Consider the following 20837-nt stretch of genomic DNA (forward strand, 5'->3'; position numbering starts at 1 on the left):
CCACCATGCCAAATCTCAAAGCAAAGAAATTGCAGTGATCTTTTAATATAGAATAAAATATTGCCCCCCGCCCCCTCACTTGGCTTTGATCTGGAAAAAAATTACATCACTTTTTTTTTAAACTTCTATTTCACAGGTGCAGGCCTGCGCCATCCCAGCATGGTCAGTCTCATCCTAAATGGTTAATGCTTGGCTGAAATGTAAGCATCTAAAAACAGGATATTACAGCAGAAAACCGGATAAGTGCAGTAACAGTAGGAGCTGCAAGGCTCTTCCCAGCTGCCCCCTCTCTCCATCAGAACAAATAGAGATAACATCTCAGTGCATTCCTGTCTAGTTAAAACCCTGTGCAAGTGAATTGACAAATTTAATGCACATTTCTGACTTGTGGCAACTTTTGGTTGTGATTACCAGTGCTACAAAAGTTGACACAGACGTTCAGAGCTGTGGTGGAAAGAGTGCTTCTCCAAGGCTTTCTCATCAATACCACAGAAACAGCATTTTCCTCCCTCCTCCCAAAACAGGGAATGGCTGTGATGGTACCAAGTGACTCCAGGCAGGATGTGTCACCTCCTTTCCCACTTGCATTTTTCTGGCCAACTGGTGGGTTCACCTTCATGGTGCCCTGCAAGGCAGAAGGAAAACAGGCATCCCAAGAGGGGACCAGCCAAGGAATGAGATGGTAAGAAGTGACAATTTCTGCCTTCATTCCCTTCCACACCATTCATTTGTGAACAGAGGAGGAGGGGACCACACCTGCCACGGGCCTGTGCAGGTGGCCCTGCCTGTGTGAGCAGATTCACACCCAAGATGAAACCAGCCCAATATTTGCACCCAATAGTGTGGAGTCAGGGACACAGTAGCTTTAACTCAAAAAAGTTTAGATTCTCTGTTCCCTCTGTGCAATGATGCATACAGGAAAATGAAGGGGAATGTGTTTCTCCCTGACTCCTTTCCTACCCTGAAAAAGGCAATTTACTTTTCAGCCTTGGCCTCATCTTTCTAGACAGCAAGTTGTTTACTTGCATGCGTTCAGAGCCAGAGACTCCTGTGGTGGCATAGGAACTGCTGGGATGGCAGTGGATGGGAAAATATAAATGCCACACCAGACCAAAACTTTTTCCCTAGCAAAATTTATATTTTATATGGCTCAGGTCATGTTGGTTTTTGCTGTTCAAATCTATTTGTGTGTTCATTATGTCATCAGAAGAAAGGGAGAAAATTTGTCATTCTCTAGAAATTTAAACTTTCCATGAGAATTCCTGAAGTTCCTCTGTTTATCAGATTTCCATTTAACTTTGTGTTTTGTTTTGTTTTAATGCAGATGTGCCTGGAGCTATAAAGCAAGAGGCTGATCTGCTTTTCCATTGCATTTAGCTGCTTCTTTGCCAAATCTCAACATGTCCCAAGTCATGCACATTTTTCCCCTGCTTTAAACGAAGGAATCCACGTTTCCCAGAAGAGTTATGAAAAGGGGGGAACCAGTCTGTTAAGCCTTTTTTCTTCCTGAAAGGGGGAAGTAGCAGAGAAGGGAAGAAGGAAAATCGCTGGTGTAGGATGCGTTCATCCTATTAGCCTAGAAACAAAACACACTGGAAGGCAGCAGCACTTTCAGCATTAAACACACTCAAAGACTTTATGTCAACAAAACAAAACTGCATTTGTGATGGGGAAATTTCACCTTCACTTGATGTATGCAATTTTGCCAGTGCCACCACTGAGGAAATAAATCCAGCAATATCCATTTTATGTCAGTCTCTACTTACTATAACAAGATAGATTTGTTCTGGAAAATTTCTTGTCAATATCTTTGTTAGGCATTATCTTCATCTCCTAGCAACAGTGTGGGGAAATCCATCAGAGACATGGAATTTGACTGCAAAATAGGATGGCTCAACTGTAGCTTTTATGTTTTTGGAAACCTGCACTGGCATGCAGATACTGTCACGCACTTACACTGTTTATGTCCATTGACAGACTGATAAATCCAACTACAGCATGGAAACTGGGAAAAAAAAGAAAACAAAACAAAACAAAAACCCCATTCTTTCTCTCATTAAAAACAAATTTACAAAGGCACATGAAATACTGAAATAACTGCTCTGCCTCTTGCTCTTGGGAAAATTCTTTCACACCCATACACATTGCCCACACTTTGTGGGACATTGGATACACATACACACACACACTACATTAAAATTCTTGTGATGACACCTAAAAAGTTTAAATGTCATCAAAACAGAGTTTTTCCAGCTTCAGAGATTTGTGGGGCAATTTTCCTAAAGGTACAATGGGAATAATAAACCTCTTGTAAACATCACAGTCACTGAACAAACAGGTGTAGAAGACGGCAGTGCTCCTCAGGTGCCTGTGCATTTCAGGGCATGTACCAAACTCTGCTCTTCTTTTTCTTCCGGAGAAAACCTGTGCTCCATTTAAAGGAAGTTAAGGGTGAGCTAAAATGCTTTAAAAAGTCTCTAAGGGATCTCTTGCAGCTGAGCTCTGCAATACCCCTTTGATCTGCATGTCATCCTGCTGGCTGTTTTTCAAGGTTGGATTTGTCCCTCAGGCTGGTCCCAGGAGGTGGCTCCTTGCCTGCAGTGGAGCTCAGCCTCTGCAAGCACAGAAAAGAAAGGGATGGTACTGCAGCCTTGTGGCTTGTCTGTAGCATAGGAAAATGGGAATTCCCTGTCTGTCCCAGCCTGGCCACATTTGGAGCCTTGCAGCTGACAAAGCTCAGCCATGTCTCAGGACACTCCTTGAGGGTGTGAACATCTTGGCTGCATTGGCTGCTGTGCTTCCAGAAACACACAAGCTGCAAGAGCAGGTCTAGGGCGTGGAAATACTTTGCAGAAGGGACATTGCCAGAGGCTGGGGGGAAATGACTGAGAGGATTTCCTTTGCTCCCCAGTCCCCTGAGCACACTACCACATACAGAAGCCTCCACATAAGTAAGAATGACTCATCCTAGTGATCCCCATATGATAGCAGTCTCTGAACCTGGCTGTCACCTACAACAAGATCTTATGGACACCATTCAAAGCCCAGTAAAGATTCCTAAAGTCTTTGTGGGTTTATACCCATACTCCATGAGACACCTTATTTTATAAGTAAATTACACAGTTTAATCTCCTACACTAGCACAAAGGCAATTTGTTATCTGCCAAACAGATAAGTAGATTATTTCTGTGTCCTTTACCACATCTTCATAAAGGGGAGATTGCCCCTACAGTAGGAGATTGCCTTTGTAAGTGTATAGTGTCCTGCAGATGGGAAATCTTCCAACATACACTGTAGAGGGTTTTTTTAATAAAAGAAGATATGGCCCAGAGGTACAGTCAAGCATTCTGAGGGACTGAAGAAATGTGCTGTTCTCAGAGATGTGTTTTAGTTCAGCTGGGGAGAGAGGAGGCAGCTGAGGGGACACCTCCATGTGACTGAGGCTGTTCCTAGGAGGACATTAACAGATCAAAAGGACTTTATTAACTACACCTTATAGATGTGCAAGGGCTTTAGGGGAGGGTTAATTGGCAACAAGGCAACTAAATAGCTCCAAATACAAAACCAGTTATTCAGATATCTGCTGAACTATGAAAAGGCAGCTGGGGAGACAGGTGGGGGAGGAAAACAGTTTTGGCAAAAGTCTGTGTTTCCAAGGGAAAAATACTGTCCGATGACTGGGTATTGCTGCTGAATGGGGGAAATCTGAGCAGTGACCCAAACCCCCTTCTGCCCATCTTTGGAATGAAAAGACTTTTGCTGCAAGGAAATGCCAAGACCTCTTCACACTGCCTGACCCTCAAACAGTGGCAGAAGATGCAAGAACGATCCCAAGTAAAACTTGTCCTTTAAAAAGACATTTATATTGCTGTTTCTGACTTGGGCATAATGATTTCAGTCAATTTGAATTTTTTTTCCATCTAAGCTGTGTTTGTTCTCAAACTTTTTGCTATTGACTTGCACACATGTTCAGTACACAGAGCAAACACTTTGGTGTGAAACAACATCATACACAATGAGTCATCTGTGCTCTGGTCCACAGCCATCCCACAGAGAGCTGGGGCTGTCAGTAACTCTGTCAATTGCAAACATAGCTACGAACACTCAAAACCAGACAGTTATCTTGTATAACACCTTATGGAGACTCTGTCTAAAGTAAATAGGAGCCATGTTAATGTATTTTTGGAAGAGCTAGAATAGAAAGATAGATTATTTGGTAGGGGAGAAGACAAGTCCTTTTGGACAAGTCCTGTCTACACTGATGCATCTGAGCAAGATGATTTAAAAATAATTATAAATTAACCTTTGACTTACAGAAGAACCTGTCCTGGTTTCTATGGTGATGTGCAGCTATCATCAAGCGTTAGTTTCAAGTGTACAGAAAAAAATACATTTATTCATCCTGGGGAATAGGACTAAATAAATTAACAGTGTTAACTCCAGGTACCCTGATGACATAGGCAGGTGAAAAGGGGAAGAAAGGGGAGAAGAGTGGCACAGGAAGGCAGGGAACAGCAGAGAAGATGGCAGAGAAGAAGGGAAAGGGAGTTGGGGGTATGGCCTGTAGCTATGGTTTTATAACATGTGGGAGAGCAGGCTAGAGGAGGTGAAGAAGGACAGAGAAAGGCAAAAGAGGGATGAGAACAGTGTGTAGAGATGGACAGGCAGTGACCAAGGGGCTGAAAGGTGTGTAAATGGGAGAAAGAAGGGCAATAAAATCAAAGAATGTCAAAAAAGGTCAGAGTGGGGCAGAGCTGGGGTGAGTGCTGCAGAGGAGAGCAGCAAAGAAGGGTGAAAAAAGAAGAGAAGAATGGCAGAAAAGCAGAAAGAGTGGAGATGGGCAGAGGTTAAAGAAGGGCAGAGAAAACAACAGAAGTGAAGAGAGGGTCAGATAAGTTCAAAGAATGTCAGAGAAGGTCAGAGAGAGCTGGGCAGATGGAACAGAACAGCAGAGAAGAGGGGTGGAGATGAAAGAGGAAGAAGGACAAAGGATCAGGAAAAAAGAGAAGGGCAGAGAAGGCTGAAGAAGGGCAGAGACAGGAGGGAGGCAGAGAAAGGAAGGAGAAGAAAAAAAAGGGCAGAGAAGAAGGGCAGAGGAGAATGAAGGCCAAAGAAAATGGGCAGAGATAGATGGGCAGAGTAGGGTGGAATTGGGACTGAGAAAGAGAAGGGCAAAGGAGAAAGGTGAAGAATGACTCAAAGTGAGGAACTCTCAAAGATTGTAAATTCACTATACCAATATTGGCACTAAGGGTGTACCAAGGAAATTCTTCCTGTGATTTATCAGAGGTGCTTAAGGATCCCCGATAAACAGAGTGAACCTCATTTCTCTCAATAATGCACACACACACACACACCCCTATATCAAAATCTACATCTATATGCATTTTTCCCTCTGAATGAGAAATGTGGGAGTTTTGGTCCCCACTTTCCCAACCCCATTCCTTCTGATCTGGGAACAGAGAATTCCAATTATACTCGGCCCTGTCACTGCAAACAATTTCCAAACCATCTGCTATCTAATAAAACAACTCGTCTAGACAAACCCCAAGCCAGGCAACAAATCTGATATTGTACTTGAAGTCATCTAAGTATAAACAACCTGCCATTGCTAGCCTGTCAAACTTCTTCACTGGGAAAAGGACTCACATTTACAATCTCAGGCAGAAGAACTGGAAATGGGAAAGATTTTTTCCATCGTTAGATACAGGAGAGCTGCTTAGAAGATGGGACAGGATCCAGCCAGCCCAGCCTGAGCACTGTTTACAACCACTCAGTCCATACCTGTGAAAGCAGGGAGCAGTGGAGAGGGATGGGTGCTTTTGAAGGGGCCCATCTGCTCACACGGGAACTCCTGAAGCAGGTTTGGTGATAGTTACATAGCTGGGGCCCATCAGTCTTGCCTGCTCCAATAAGATGGAGAGCACAGTGTATTTGGGATTTGTTATGAAACTACTTTTGATTCACTATGTCTGAGACAGTGGAAACAGATCCCAGGTTCACTAAACTCAGACTCGCTTGTGACAATTTAATTAAAAATATTGTCCATCTCCAAGGACACCAAAATCAGGTTTGTGTTGTGTGAGCTGAGAGATTATCTTTCCTGTTCCTCTTGTGTATTTTTTTTCTCTCTGAGTTGATTTAAAAAGAAAGTTCTTGTCTTGATGACAGAGCTCTTAAATACTCAGAAGCACTGACCAAACCTGGCTCCAGTTTCTGAGCATTTCACTGTGCAATTCAGAGCCAAAGTCAGAGGGCAGCAATCTTTCCAGGGTAGGGCCACAGGGGCAAGAGATAAGTTGAGTTCCAGCTGCTTCAGAGAAGAGGTTTTGAAGCTCCTTTTTTCCCTGAAACCAGGGAAATCAAGTTATGGAATCATGCAAGCTGTTAAAATGCTTTGTTGAGTCTTGTTTTATTCTGTTCAGAAAGAGTCAGCCCAGAAATAAAAAAGGCAAGAAATAATAAGCATAGTGCTATAACACTTAGACACTTACTTGTTTGGAAGCTCTTATTCTCTAGTCTTTGTATCAGTTTGGTCCAGTAGAGCTACATCCAGAAAGAAAATACCTCTGGTAGGATTTGACCCAACACCTTCTTTGAGGCTTCCATCACTTGATCTGAGCAGCAAGAGAAATTAAATTAATAGGAGTTAGACATCTATTTTCAGTAGAGCTCTTGCCTAGCCTATAGTGCTGGCCTCCCTCAGGATGCCATCTTTCCTCTGATCAATGGAACGGAGTTTATCTGTCCAAGGTTGTGCTCAATCATGCAAAACCAAAACTCCCTCTCATGTGATGGCTGTGAAGGCAACAAGGGAGGGTTTGTGAGAGGGAGAGAAGATAGTCAAGCCTCTTTTGGGTGCATTTGGGCTGAGCAGTGGCCAAGTCCCACAGTATGCTCAGAAAGTGCCTGGCAGTTTCATTGAGTGACCTATCCCAAAAACGTCCTGGTACCAGGTGGGTGGGTTTTCTTCCCACAAGAGAACAAGGAGGATATACTGAGTAGGGACTGGTGCTCTCTAATATGGGAGCAGCGTGTGCCTGAGGCTGCTTAGGTCCTCTCATGAAACACAGTCAAACAGTGACAAAGAATGGTTATTCAAGGGCAGACCATCAACTCCAGTATTCTGAAAACTCTGAGAAATCTGTGATCTTAATTCTAAGTACTGAGCTGAGTTTGAGCTGCAGCTCTTCCCACTGAAATTGCGCCTGGTTTTGAGAAAAATCATGGTGAACTGGTAGACACAAATTGGGAACTGAGAAGCATATTTGGACAAGTGTAGTGAAGTGAGGAGTTATTACCCCGAGTTATCACTCTAATGGGATGATAAGAGAAAGTTTATGATCCTCAGGGGTTAAAGAGGGAATCAGACAGTTGTACCCACCAGCAGTATCTCCTCTGCAGTAGGCATGGATGTGTTATAATGATGATGGATTGAGTCATTAGACATTTTGAGATTGTCTCATGATATAACATTGCTGCTCATTAAACCAAGCCTAGGTGAAGGAAAGGCACTGGGAAATAGGAAAAAAAAAAAGAGCTAGTAATTAAGTCTTGCTGGGTTTGGTAACTGGAATTGGAATGAAACAATCGACTGCTTGGAAATAGATTCTGCAGCAGCTGGGTGACAAATTGCAGGACATCCGTGTCACCTTTAGCAGCACGGGCAACACTTAAAAACCTATTTAAATTCTAAGAATTATGCCTATATTGATTAGGAATTACAGTCAATTTAGCAGTTTCCTTGTAGTAAAGTGGAAGTAAGCTGTTAATCTAAACTGTGGTAAGTGTTATAAACACATCCAATTTTGATCGAACTGTTACTGATGTAAACATATCATTATAATGAAATTTAAGGAGTAGCAAGAACTGTGATACAAAGTTCTGGCCAGATCTCAGTGATGCCAAGATAATTGATAGAAGAGCAAAAAGTATTGATCTTCCATGACTAATAGGCTGCTTAACACAGGGAGAAGGACTTACACAGCAAAGAACTGAAGATTTAAAAAAAGTTAATAGCAAACCTGAAGTGCTGCCTCAGTGCATGCTTGAAATATCACAAGATGTTGGAAAAACTCATTTACAAATTAATATTCCCTTCATATTTATGAAGTACGAGAATCTAGGGTACTATATCTGGTGTTGGTACATAGAACATTGTAATGATATAAATTAGATGTAACTATACTGTGAGGGTTCAGTTATATTTGAATATAAAGTAAGAAAGCAATTCTGTTTAGGGAGAGCAAAAAATATGTTTTTTCTTTTGTTTTTTACTTAACACCATAAAACATGTGTTTATGTCCTTCTATTTTTCCATTTTTAAGTTGGAGCTAATATTGCCATGACATTTAAAAGGACTGTTCTGAGAAAAGACTCATAAAAATAACAGAGAATTCAGCTATTGGAGTACTGATTACCATCTTAATTATGTATTTTTTCTCATTACATCTTATAGGATGGAAACACTTGCTGTTTATTTTCCATCTGTGAAAGCTATGCCCAGTTCAAATTCAGATTTCTGCCCTGAGGGTAACTCTGGGAGAAATGCTTCCAGCCTCTACATCCAGCAAGTGAGAGGTGAGGGGACCCTTACTCACTTGTAAATACTGATTAATGCTCTCCCAGGTTTCACAGTGCCGGGCATGACCCAGCTGCAAGTCACTCAGCCACAGCAAGACAATAACTGTGCTCAGAGGAAGCCATCAAAGGCTTCCAGAAGAAACCTGCTCTGAGATGAAAGAGAAAATTATTACGGTAATCAGCTCTGCTAAGAGAAAAGGAAAGCTGTTTCTCTTTGGGAAGATTTCCAGTGTTGAAGAAAAGTGGGGGGAGAAGGCGAGAAGGGAAGATGATAAGGTCTCACACGTTTGATTGATTGTTCACTAACAAAAATAGCCCCGGCCTGCTCCCATTGTCCTGCAGCTGCTGGCTTCATCACACTCATTGTGCATTTCCTCATGGCTGAGCAGTGCAGTTGCCCAGTTTCCTCTCCTTCCTTTCCTAACAAGATCTGTGATGAACTGTAGGAAAAGCTAGCAGCCCTTCAAAACAATGCCTTTCAAGTTTCCCTGGGTCCATCCAGAAACACAGGCTGCTGTCTTAGAGCAAAGCAAAGCAATTTCAGACAAGTCCCAGTGCAGGTACCCAGATCCTATCCTGAATCAGATCCTATCACCTGCATATTTTTATTTTTTATTTCTTTCCTGAGGCATATCTGAACTTATGTGGACTTTAAGCTTGCTCCTAAAGTGACAGGAGAAACTTCCTGCACTCAAGGCCAAAACATCTTGAGAAAAGAATGTGCACAAAGAGATGAACATTGTGTTTAAAAGGTCTCTTTTCCCTCTATGTATTTAACAGCCAGTGTTAATTCTCCAAGGAGACATTCCTGTACATGGATATGGGTTTCAGATATAGAGCAAGATGTAAGAGGTGTTCTTTCTCATTCCTTCAGTGGTCTTGGAGCCATTTAAATTGAAACAAATTCATCTGCTATGGCCAGATTGGTCACAAACCTGCTCAGCCCTTGTGGGAATAAGCTACAGAAATCAAATTATCATTCCCAAGAAGGGTATTTTTGCATACAGAAATTAAACCTCAAAGCATCATAACTGAATAATCTAAGATTCAAAGGTTGGAATCATTCCTACAAATATTTTAGAGTCTATTAAACCTGCTTTAGCTGAATTTCTCTCTGCCTTTCATTTTAGTGCCAGAAAATTAAGGAATACTTTTCTATAAATAGTTTAAAGTGACCAATATTTTGCATCTATACCCCCCTTCCAACATGGATACCAAATGAAAGCTCCTTTTCATGCCATGTGATGCTTCTTTTTCTTTAAGAAGTGTTTTCTTCATAGAGGAGCTACACTTCAGCAGAAATAACATCAGATGTTTCAGATGAAACCAGCTGAGAGGAAGACTTCCTCATTCACAGAACTATAGAATGGTTTGGGTTGGAGGAGTTTTTAAAGACCATCCAGTTTCCACCCCGTGCCATGGACAGGGACACCTTCCACTAGAACAGGCTGCTCAAAGCCTCATCCAATCTGGCAGTGAATGCTTCCAGGGATGGGGCACCTGCAACTGCTCTGGGCCACCTGTGCCAGTGCCTTATCCCTCTTGAAGTAAAGAATTTCTTCCTAATGTGTAATCTAAACATACTCTCTCAGTTTGAGTCCATTCCCCCTTGTTCTAACAATAAATGCCCTTGTCAGAAGTCCTCCTCAAGCTTTCCAGTTGGCCCCCCTGAAAGGACACCATAAGGTCACCCCAGACTCTTCTTTTTTTCAGGCTTTCAGTCAGTGCTTTGTTGATATTCTTTACTATTTTTCAGTACCTTAAATGTTCTGGATTAAATCAACATGAACAAAATCCTGTGGGTGAAAAGAATTAACTTCTGGTGAGAAGCACTGGATAAAAGGCCCAGACAGCTACAGACCAATCTCAAGGCTATTGTGGAGCTCCCTGCCCAGATATTTCATCAAGAAATGGCCCTTCAAGTGCAAATTTCTGACACCCAGGTGCAGGTGAGCCTTGCTGAAGGAAATAAGCTATTTGGGAATAATTGTCAAAAGGGAAGAACAGCTGCAAAAGTACTCTCAGTAAAAAAAAAATATTTTTCCATCCCAGCTCCTCCCTTGGGAATCAGTACACTTCCTGGATGAGGGATGTGTTAGCCCTGGAAATCCAGCCAAACAGATAAGCTGCACTTCAGTTCACCTTATTTGCTGCCAGATCTTCAATCTCAAAAACACTCAGAGCTCAACAATTCTTAATCCAAATGTCAGCCTTCTCCTCTTTCCTCTGCTCAAATATTTTGCATAGCTTGGAGCAAGGAAAGCCTTTGTGGGCAATTTCAGAGTTGCTCACAGTCGTTGTTGCAGACATTTCCTGCTCACACTCAACCCTTGAAACATTTATTTGGACTCTTAAACAGGGACTTAATGACACATCAAGCCTTTAAGAAAAACTGAGGGGGTGAATAAATGCTTTTCTGTATTTTAAATTTAAAAAGAAGAAGGGATAATATAATGACCAGTGTGTGAATTATCCATGACAGCAGGCAACACCTCACACAAAGCTCATTCAAGTACCTGAAACCCACAAACTAATCAGGGTCTTAAAAACACTCATAGGCTCTATTCAGAGCCTCTTTTTACTGTAGTTTGACCTAAATTCTCTAATAGTCACCAAAAAAAAATGAAATTTGACTGGAGAGAACATAAAATAAGCTCATTTCAAATGCTGCTACTAATGCTCTGGCATGGATTTTAGCTGCTTTTCTAGTACTTTAGTTCAACATAACAGCAGTAGAATCATTCTATCTCCATTAAGTCTCTTGAATTTGTATTCCAAAGGAAAGAAGAAATTATGGAAAAGAAGAAAAAGCATTAATTAGATAACAACAGGGGGAAAAAAACCCAACAAAGCAGATACTGTATCTACTTCATCAGCTTTATGGTTGTTTCAAACATGCCATACTTCATTAAGTTGAACTAAGACCACTAGAGATCAATTAATATTGATTAAATGTGAGAAAAAAAGAGATACGACATTAAATAAATGTCAGGTTCATTCCTACAGCATAAAAAGGGAACTGTTTAGGCAAGGCATTTTCTTCTGAGTTTGTCTAAGTCTACTTGAAGAAGGAAGCAAATTTGTTCAATAAACAATCCCTACTGATCTTGGGAGATGTAGATATAAGAGCAAGAACAGGTGTGCAAATGGATATGTCTGTGGCTATGTCATGATGTGCACAGAGAAATACCATCCAGAGAAGTAATCCAGTATCATCTCCTCCTAATCACTTCTTTCTTGGATATTTCTTGGACTAAATTACGCATTTGTTGTCCCTAAAACCTCTAAATCCTTACAGATATTTTTCATTACCATGGTAACTGTTTAGAGAGGAGCTGGTGATACAGTCAGAGGCAACAATCACTACACAAACTAAATCAATCATTGTTTCATTAGTTTTATTGGCTCCTTCATACTCACAGAGCTAAAATTGGAAAACAGAGTCTGCTTGCTCCCTGGCCTGAGGAAATTTGCACTTCAAGTTGGATAGGCTGTCTAATGAGAGGAACTGGGCTTCATATTCCCCCAAAGCCAGTCATATCAACTGCCTAAAAATATTGAATCCTCCAACAGAGCAGCACAATTTATTTAGTTTTCCTGCTACATCTTACTCCTCAGGCATGCCAGGGTAAGCCTTCAGAGGGCTGTGCTTGAGATGCCCAGCCAGGAACTGGAAGCAAGCCTTGTGCAAGGAGAGGCTCACATCTGGGCTTGTGCACAGCTGCTGGGTTTCAGCACTTTGTACTTATGCCTCCATTAGGCTTAGGAAACTAAGTAGGGAAGCTCCAGAATGAGTTTTGAGGAAGATATCCCTTTTCATGCTTAGAGCTTTGCAATTACAGAACTCTTTGGAGATCACAAATGCAGCTTTAAAATTTCTTAGGCTTTGAATGACACACTTCTAGTATCTCCAAAATGCCTTCAAGCAAGAGCTACTACAAGCCCCCTTCATATTTTCCAAGACAAGAAAAGCCCTCTCTTCTTTTTCACATACCCAGGGTGGGGGAAAGCTGCATCCTCAGGAGAGGCAGGAGCTGCTGCTGTTCCTCACAGTCCTGAGAAGACACCATAGAAGCAAGAGAGATAATAGATATCGAAAACAAACATTTGTTTTTCCCAAGGACTACTCTGTGCAGTGTTACTGTAATATTTTCAATCAGAACCACGACTTGGGCATGCTAACATCTGATTGTTCACTTCTTACTATAATTTTCCAACTTGTTCCTTTCCTTGCTTGCATATATGAGAGTTTTAAAATAATATTGCAATTTTTAAACAGCATACCTCCCGACATCTTACAGAATACCACCATCCATGGATCAAAGTCTGAGACACACCTTTAGTAGGATTCTCTCCGATATCTCTTTATTCATATCAAGATGAAAAACACACCCTGTCCCAGATATCTAGGAGTCATGCACTGCAGTGCCTGAAGGTATTTAGGCTGGATTTTGCTCTAGTTCTACAACCATCACAGAAGAGTTTTCAGCCCAAAAACCATGCCAGTATGACTCCTGCCACTCCCAGGAACACCAGAACTTTGTCAGGCGTATTTTGGAAGGAATAGGTATGTCTGACTGGATAACAGTTTGATGAGGTTTTGAAATACTATAAATGCATTAGGGAATCTTGCTACCGATACTCTCCTTGCCAGCAGCTACTCATTTTTGCACATCCTATGACAACTCATAAAACACCTGCTCTGCCATTTTGAGAATGAATTGAGAATTTTGGCTAGATACAGGCTGTCTCCCATTATTCTGCAGGCAGCTAAATAAAGCTAAAACATGCATATACATCCTTTTTGAAGATTTCCATGACTGCAGTCATACTTGTGTCAACAAAGAGGTTTTTAGCAGTTTTCTGTTTGGGTCTGCTGCAGATCCCTGCAATTATCAGTGCCACCTCCTGGTGCAGAAACATACTGAGATCCAGCCACTCAGGAATGGTAGGATGAAGAAACACAAAATATCCCAACCCTCTCTTCCTGCTTAATATTTGTTGCTCTCTACAGCCTTTTATAAACAGCTGTATATCCTACAGGAAATCAAAAAGTGAAATACTTTTGTAGCTATATGTATTGAATGAAAGGGCAGGGGAGATGTCAAAGGCAAGAGGTTACCATGGATTTTCCTTTCCAGGATATCCATAACAAAGCTAAAACCAAAAAAGAAATATATATATATATGCTGATCAAACCAGCTGAAGCTGAACAAGAGAAAGCTTGTGAGTTTAAAGTTTTACTCAGAAATGTCTGCATTCATTTCAGGACTGAGGAAATAATTCTTGCAGCATTTATGAACCTTAGATACAAAATCTGAGATTTGACTGAAGATTTGAAACCTGAGGGAGAATCCATGTCCCCACATCTTAGGTATAGAATTTCTACTGATTTATCCAGGCAAACAAAAGTGAGAGAGGCAAGACTACAGGTTAGGACACAGCTGCTGGCAGGAGGCAGCAGAACAGGACTCTAGTCAGGGCTTTGCCAATTTACTTTCTAAAAATGACCAAGATGTGCCTTTTCTTACCACAGCAAGTCAGATATTTTCCTAAGCTCCTCTCTACTTCAGTAACCTAATCCTCAAGCAGAACACCTTCAGCATTATTACTCAGTGCCCCCATGGGATGGGTCACACTTTCACCAGTCTATTTACAAGAAACCAACTCCCAAAAATGCAGGTGAAGGGGAAACATATAGCCAATGAAAGCAAATATTCCCAAAAGCTGAAGCACAGGATCTATGTTTTCAGTGATACTTCCCATCCCTTTCCCATCCGTCTCACTCAGAGCCTCAGAGCAGGGGAAATCACAGGCTCAGGTCTGAAAAAGCCACAGTGCCCTCCCTGTGCCCCCAGTACTAAAATCATTTTTGCTGGTGCTGAGGTACTAAAAAGGCCTGGAAGGCAGCAGAGCAGGCAGCCTCTCACTCCAGGAGAGGGCAGTGAAATACGGTGTAACTTGTCCAGGAAAGGGCAGATGCACCATGAACTACTCAGCAGCGCCTGCCCAGTCAACCCAAACGCTGACCTTGGCAGCACAAACACGGGCAAATTCAACAGTGGGGCTCAAGAGTGAGGTTTCACGTGTCACAAGCTCCCTAAATTCACTTGGGTCACGATTTCCTTGGAAAATAATTATGCAACCACTTGTTCGCTCCCTGTCCAGGGAGAGGAAAAGGTGTCATTAGGAGGCAGTGTTTTCTTGTGCTTAGGTTAATAGGTCTCATTTGTTCTGCCAGTGTGGAGGGAGGCAGAACCAATGGAAGAACTTGTAATTCTCTTTTCTAATTAAGATAATGTGCCACACCAGCCCTCAATCATATTTTTGGGATGCTGCAGTGTCCATGACACATCTCGGAGAGACCGCAGATGTGATTAAACATTTTTGATAACCCATAAATATAACATTAGTTGCCTCAGTTAGATTTCTGATAACATCATTCATTTCAGATCATTCAATTAGTGTAGACAAAAGGGCTCTTTCCAGGAGACATAATGTCATTGTCTCTGGAAAGGAACGTACTTCCCAATCACTGTTTATCACTCTGTAATTACAGTGCTGTAGCAGCCATGCTCTATATTACAAGGAGTCCTTTTTGTGCCCAAGGATCCAACAGTTCTTTGTTTTAATTTATTTTCCTCTTAAATACCTCCTGCTATTTAAGCAATAATTCCCTGTAAATCAATTGTTAGCAGCAGTTAATGACTGGTTGGTTAATTAATAGCTGAAAGCAAATCTGAGGGTGTTTGCCACTCTAACAAACCAGCAGACAGTAACTGTGGGGTTATTGCTTATGCACCCTATAATCAAGGACTTCTCTCAGCCTATGTATAATTTAAAGAAGGGACTGTCTGGGTTGCAATAGGTGGTGGCATTAGGGGTGTCTGTGTTCTGCTGGAGAGCTGCATTAAGATGTTTTTAATCCAACAGTCTGCTCTGCTGCTCTCTCCAAGGGACAGATTCCCAGATAATCTTTTTCACAACATTGTCAATTAATATTTATATAAGCCTGTTTTGTCTCTTATCTTCCACGAAATAAGGTTTGGAGTGATGCTGCCATGGAGAAGGAAGGAGAGTCTAAAGCAGGCAGTAATTGATGTTACAAAAAGGGTATGTGTAATGGACCAGCTGGCTTATTATGAACTAAAATTCTGCAGTATCTTCAATGCAGAGGATGGTAATGGGGAATAAATGTTGACATTTTCATGGTGAGCAATGCAAGACCATCAAATCAAACCATTTCTGGCACATAATGAAAGCAACATTTAAATGGAAACTTGAGATATAAGAACATTTTTTCATATTTTTTCCTGAGTAGAAATGTGCAGCTGTAGGAGAAACTGCATGGCATGAGTTCCCCACACTGACACAAAGCCAGGAGTTCCCAAAAGGGACTGTCTGACTAGTCCTAAGGTAAAGGAAAAAAAACCAGCAGAAAGGAGCATCCTTCCATGACTGCACCAGCCTTCTCACCCTGACATTAACTGGTAAATCTAGACAAAAATCTGTCCGCTCCACGACCAAGGAGAATAATTGCTCTCTGTTTTGCTCACAGCCCCCACCTCTGCACTGGACATCTGCTGCCATGTTACTGTCAGCCTTCCCTTGGCTAAAGTGAACAAACCCAATTCCCTTGGCATCTCTTCACAGTTTGTGCTTTTCCATGCCCTATGTTCTGTCTGATTTATCTGGATTTTTTTGTCCTTCTCTTCACCTGCAGGAAAAGGGAGCACCTGGTTGCAGTACTCCAGTGAAGAGAGGAAAATAAATATTGGTTGTATCTCGAGGATGATGATTCTGAACCATAACCCAGAACATTTAATTCATTATTCCCTTCAATACTCAAATATGCTACTGCCTGGTTGTTTCTCCACCTTTCACCCACCCCTATCTATCTACATCTCTCTTTCCCAACCACAGAACTTTGGATTGTTCCTGAATGAATTTAATTTAAATATTTCGGAGTAGTTTCTCCAAGTTGTGAAGATCATTTCAAATTCAGATCCTGACCTCCAAGGACTTCTATCATCTCCTAGTTTTGACATCGAGAGATTGACTTTGTTTGCTTGTTGTTTAGTTGTCAATAAAAAAAAAAACTATCTAAAAGAACTGAGTATAAGGAAACTGCTGAATGACCTTCTTGAAATATCTTCCCTGAAAGTGATCCAGTGATAGCTATTGCTGAGGAGCTATTTTTCAACAGGCTGTGCACCTACCCCATTGTAATTATATCTATACCATATTCTTTAGTCTGTCATGTATGTCAAAAAGCATTACTAAAAATCAAGCACCAGTGCATTTGCTGCTCCCTCTTTATTCATAGGCATGCTACTGTGACAAAGAAGGAAATTAGATTGGTTTGACATCAAATGTTCTTGACAAGACTATGTTTTCCTGTATCAGCTGGCTACTTCAGATTGATTGCTTAATGATTTGTTCCTGAATCTTTCAAGGACTAAGTTAGATTGACAGGTCTGCAATTCCCTGGGTCCTCCTTTTCCCTCTCTTTAAAATATTATACGCTGTGTTTGCCCTTCTCTTGTCTTCAGGGACCTCCTTTCTCCTCTGTGAGTTCTTAAAGATAATCGCTAATGGCTCAGCAATTGCTTCAGACAGCACCTTTAAGTACTCTGGGGTGAATTTCATCAGGCCCTGCTGACTGGAGTTCATTCATCTTATCCAAATATTCTTTAATCTATTCTCTTCCTCTTCCAGTCTATATTTCTGCCCCCCTTGTAAAAAGTAAGTTTAAACAACAGGCTGTATACCCTGCTGACTGATACACTTCATAATTCAGAGCAATTGAACATTTGTCAGTACATTTTAATTTTTTAATATTTACCAAGCTTTTTATTTCCGTTCTCCACATTACAAATTCTAAAAACCCAAACTCATCAACCCCTATTCACTGGATGCTAAACAGACACCACTCTCAAGGACAGATTCATTGCTGAAGATGGAGCAGAAAGAGAATATGTGACTAAAACGTTGTGTTTTGTCCTGCAGAATTTCAGCATTCACTGACAGACCTTTGCTGATTGCAACAACAGGTTCCCATTTCTGCCCAAGCTGTTCCTAAAATATAACTGGCACTGTCATTCCTGAGAGCACACCCACAGCAGTGTCCATGAGCCAAGCACTGTCCTTTGAATTGGTGAAACTGCTAGGGCTGTTGTCTAGATTTGCTCTAAATTACAAATATTAAGGTCTTGTGTTGTTTGGGTTTTTTTTAATATTAAATATGAAAGTCTGCCAAAAGTCATGGTGAGTTTTCCGTGTAAGTACTACATGGAGATCTACTCCCTGTGCGCTGTCAGACACCTGATGCTACAGTACTCAGTAGGAAAATAATTCAGGTTTCTCCCTGCGATAGCCACACGGAACAATCTTTATTTCAGTCTTTAATAAAATCTTTTGTCCACCTTTCCTCTCAGTAGTTCACTATCATTACAGACCTGAGTGAGTGTTTGCATACCAAGGCTCTCTCTAGAGCAGGGCATTTTACAGTCAACACTCTCAGGTTTGCCTTTACTAGCAGTTCAAGGGCTTTCTGCCAGAATAAAGGATATTTCATAGGAGAAATTAACTTTTGAGAGGTCTGTAGGCTTAAGTTCCATCCCATTCCTTACAAGTCATGATGACTGCAAAAAGTCAGCTTTTAAATGAAAAGCACCGGGCTCAAGTGAGTTTGCTGACAAGCCAGTCATCAGAGGAGGAGGAGAAAACTGGAGAACCACTGAAGGCATTCACTTGACCTCTCCACATGGCTGAGTCTTGCAATGCACATTTTCTATTTGACCCAACAAAGCCTGGATGACCAAACAGCTTTTTTTTTTTTTTCTTTTTTTTGTGTCTTGAAACCCCGACCAAATTCTCATTTGAGAGTTTGCCTGCAGTGACCCTGATCCATGTGACTCCCCTGCACACACCCTCTTTACCTGGTGCTGTGTGTGGAGATTATGTGAGGGTACCAGCCGGGGGAGGGTCTAGGGTTGCTCACTTCTTTGCCTTCTCTGTGTCTAGAGGAACACAAGAGGTTTGTTCTGAAGCACTTCTATTTCCTAGTTTTACCTTAGTGTGGTTCAGACTTTACACTTAGGGTTCAGCTGTGCCAAAGTCTAAATTTTAATGTATCCCTACCAGCAGCTGCTGTGTGTTTCCAAAACAAGGCAGCCATAAAAATCTAGGATAAAGGTTGAGATGGCTCAGAATAAGCATGCTCATTTGAAGGAATCTGTCTCTGGGAATGCATATTTGGAGGAAATAGGTAAAACCAAAACTTAGTCCTGCTTCCACAAAGCTTTTCCTTTACAGAAAGAACAACACTGACATTTGAGATAAGAGCTGGTTTGAGAATTTTCTATCAAAAACTTTCCATAAAAAAAAGTATTACAAGTCAAAACTGACTCTTTCTGCAGTAATATATTGATTTTGATGAAACTCACTGGCAACACTGCTTAAGTCTAGAACAGAAATTATATGACATTCAAGAAGGGGAGAGGCAAACCACAATTGCCAGATGGAAGGGCATTCACCCAAGACACAGGATACTCTCCCATTTGCACTTCCAATTATCCACATCCCATATGAGTACTATCCTGGTGTTCTGTCATCAGGCCTACCTTCTGACAGACAGAAGATTTTACAAACCCCCACAAACAGACCAGGTCACTGCCTCTTAAATAAAAATAGATTTGCAATTCTCATGCCTGGGATATTGTCCTATGGAAAACAACTTTTGAGCCATATTTGAAGGAATTAACTGCCAGACACAACTTTCCCATAGTGCCTCAGACTTCCTTTCTCATTTCCTTTTTGGAAACAGCACTGTTGGGCTCCTCAGCTGGGACAGCTGGCTGGAGTCTGTTCTCTGCTATTTGTGTGGAACCAGCCTCATGTTCATCTCTATTTTCTAAATTTATTTTTTTAAAAAAATCTTATAAAGGGAGCAATTTTCTTCTCATGAATCTTCTATACCTTATCTGACATAAAAAAAAAATGCTGCTTAAATGGTCCTTTTCTTTGAGCTTTACTGCCATCCTCCTTTCTTAAGCCATCCTCATTCTTTCCACTATTTTCCCAGATATTTTATCTTGAAGGACCCTTAGCAGTCTAAAAATGTTCAGGTTTTTTAGATTGAAGAATTTCTCCAACCTACACTCAGGTTACGATCTTGAATTTTGAATTTTTATAATATATTTGCATTTTCATGCCTAATTTTAAACTCCTACTTGTAATTTTGACTTTTGTTATAAAATCTCCTTCATAACTCCTCGAGTGAGACAACAATAAGCAACAGAGCCTCCACTGCCATCTTCCTCAAAGTTCAGTAACTCAGCAGGCCAGATTTAGCAGCCAGCTTTGAGTTCTGAATTTTCCAGTTCTTCAAGCACTGGAGGAGCCAAGATTATAAATCACTTTAAGAATCACTTGATAATGACCTATCAAAGATTGGCAGGTTGTTGGTTGACAGGTTGGCCTTTACCAAATGTTGAGTCAGTTTAGAAGCATTCATGAACTTTTTCCCTTGTCTGGAATGGCACTGAACCTTTGGATCGAGGTTTTCACAGTAAGTATCAGAAACAAAATAAAATAAACCTTATCAGAATGAGGAACTTCTCTCTCTTTACTAATATCTTCAAAGAGAAACATAATTTTTGGGAAATTAGTTGCCCATGGGGCTTTGCTCCCCACTGAAGACTCCCTAGCCAGGCCCCTTATCTTCTCTGCATGAATTTGCTCATCAGCAGGAGAAGGCAAAACTTGACTACACTCATTGTCTTGAGTAAACAGCGCTGCTTTAGTGATTTTTAATGCTGTGCTTCTTGTCCTTAGAAATGGTAAATTTTTCACTAGAATAAATTCCCTAATACTGCATGAAGGATTCAAAACTTCCCACTGAGCAGTTCAATAAAAGATTTTTTAAAAAGGAGGGGATTCATTCTTATCTTTATTGGGAAGAAAAAAATATAGTTCTTGGATCAACCTGCTGTCCATAGCATCCAATTATTTGTTTCAACTGCACAAAAGGAAAGAAAAAAAAAAGGAGAAAAAAACAGTAAAAAGAAAATTAGCTACATTGATTGCTGGCTGGGGTTTCATTTTGGGCTTCCCCTGTGACTGCAGCATCAGCAGGAATGGTTACTTAGTCATGAATGTGCTGCACAGCAAGAAATCAGATTGCTCCACGTGAGAAGCCTGGCTTTTTTTCTGGTCTCTCAGTTGTGTGAGGAGGAAATCCAGCTCCCCTT

The 20837-nt window shown here is 41.1% G+C and overlaps 1 long non-coding RNA gene across 1 annotated transcript in view; it reads right to left on the reverse strand.

The window, feature by feature from the left end:
• Nucleotides 1-2275: 2275 nt before the first annotated feature.
• The window catches only part of LOC135446694 (uncharacterized), a 28937-nt gene continuing 10375 nt past the window's right edge, over nucleotides 2276-20837 (reverse strand). Inside the window, exons 2-3 of the long non-coding RNA XR_010439867.1 lie at nucleotides 6495-6617; nucleotides 2276-2614 (exon numbers count right to left, since the gene is read on the reverse strand). This is a non-coding gene — a long non-coding RNA (uncharacterized LOC135446694). The remainder of the gene's footprint in view (nucleotides 2615-6494; nucleotides 6618-20837) is intronic.

This window comes from Zonotrichia leucophrys, chromosome 4, assembly GCF_028769735.1.
Source record: "Zonotrichia leucophrys gambelii isolate GWCS_2022_RI chromosome 4, RI_Zleu_2.0, whole genome shotgun sequence".
Taxonomy (NCBI): Eukaryota; Metazoa; Chordata; class Aves; order Passeriformes; family Passerellidae; genus Zonotrichia; species Zonotrichia leucophrys.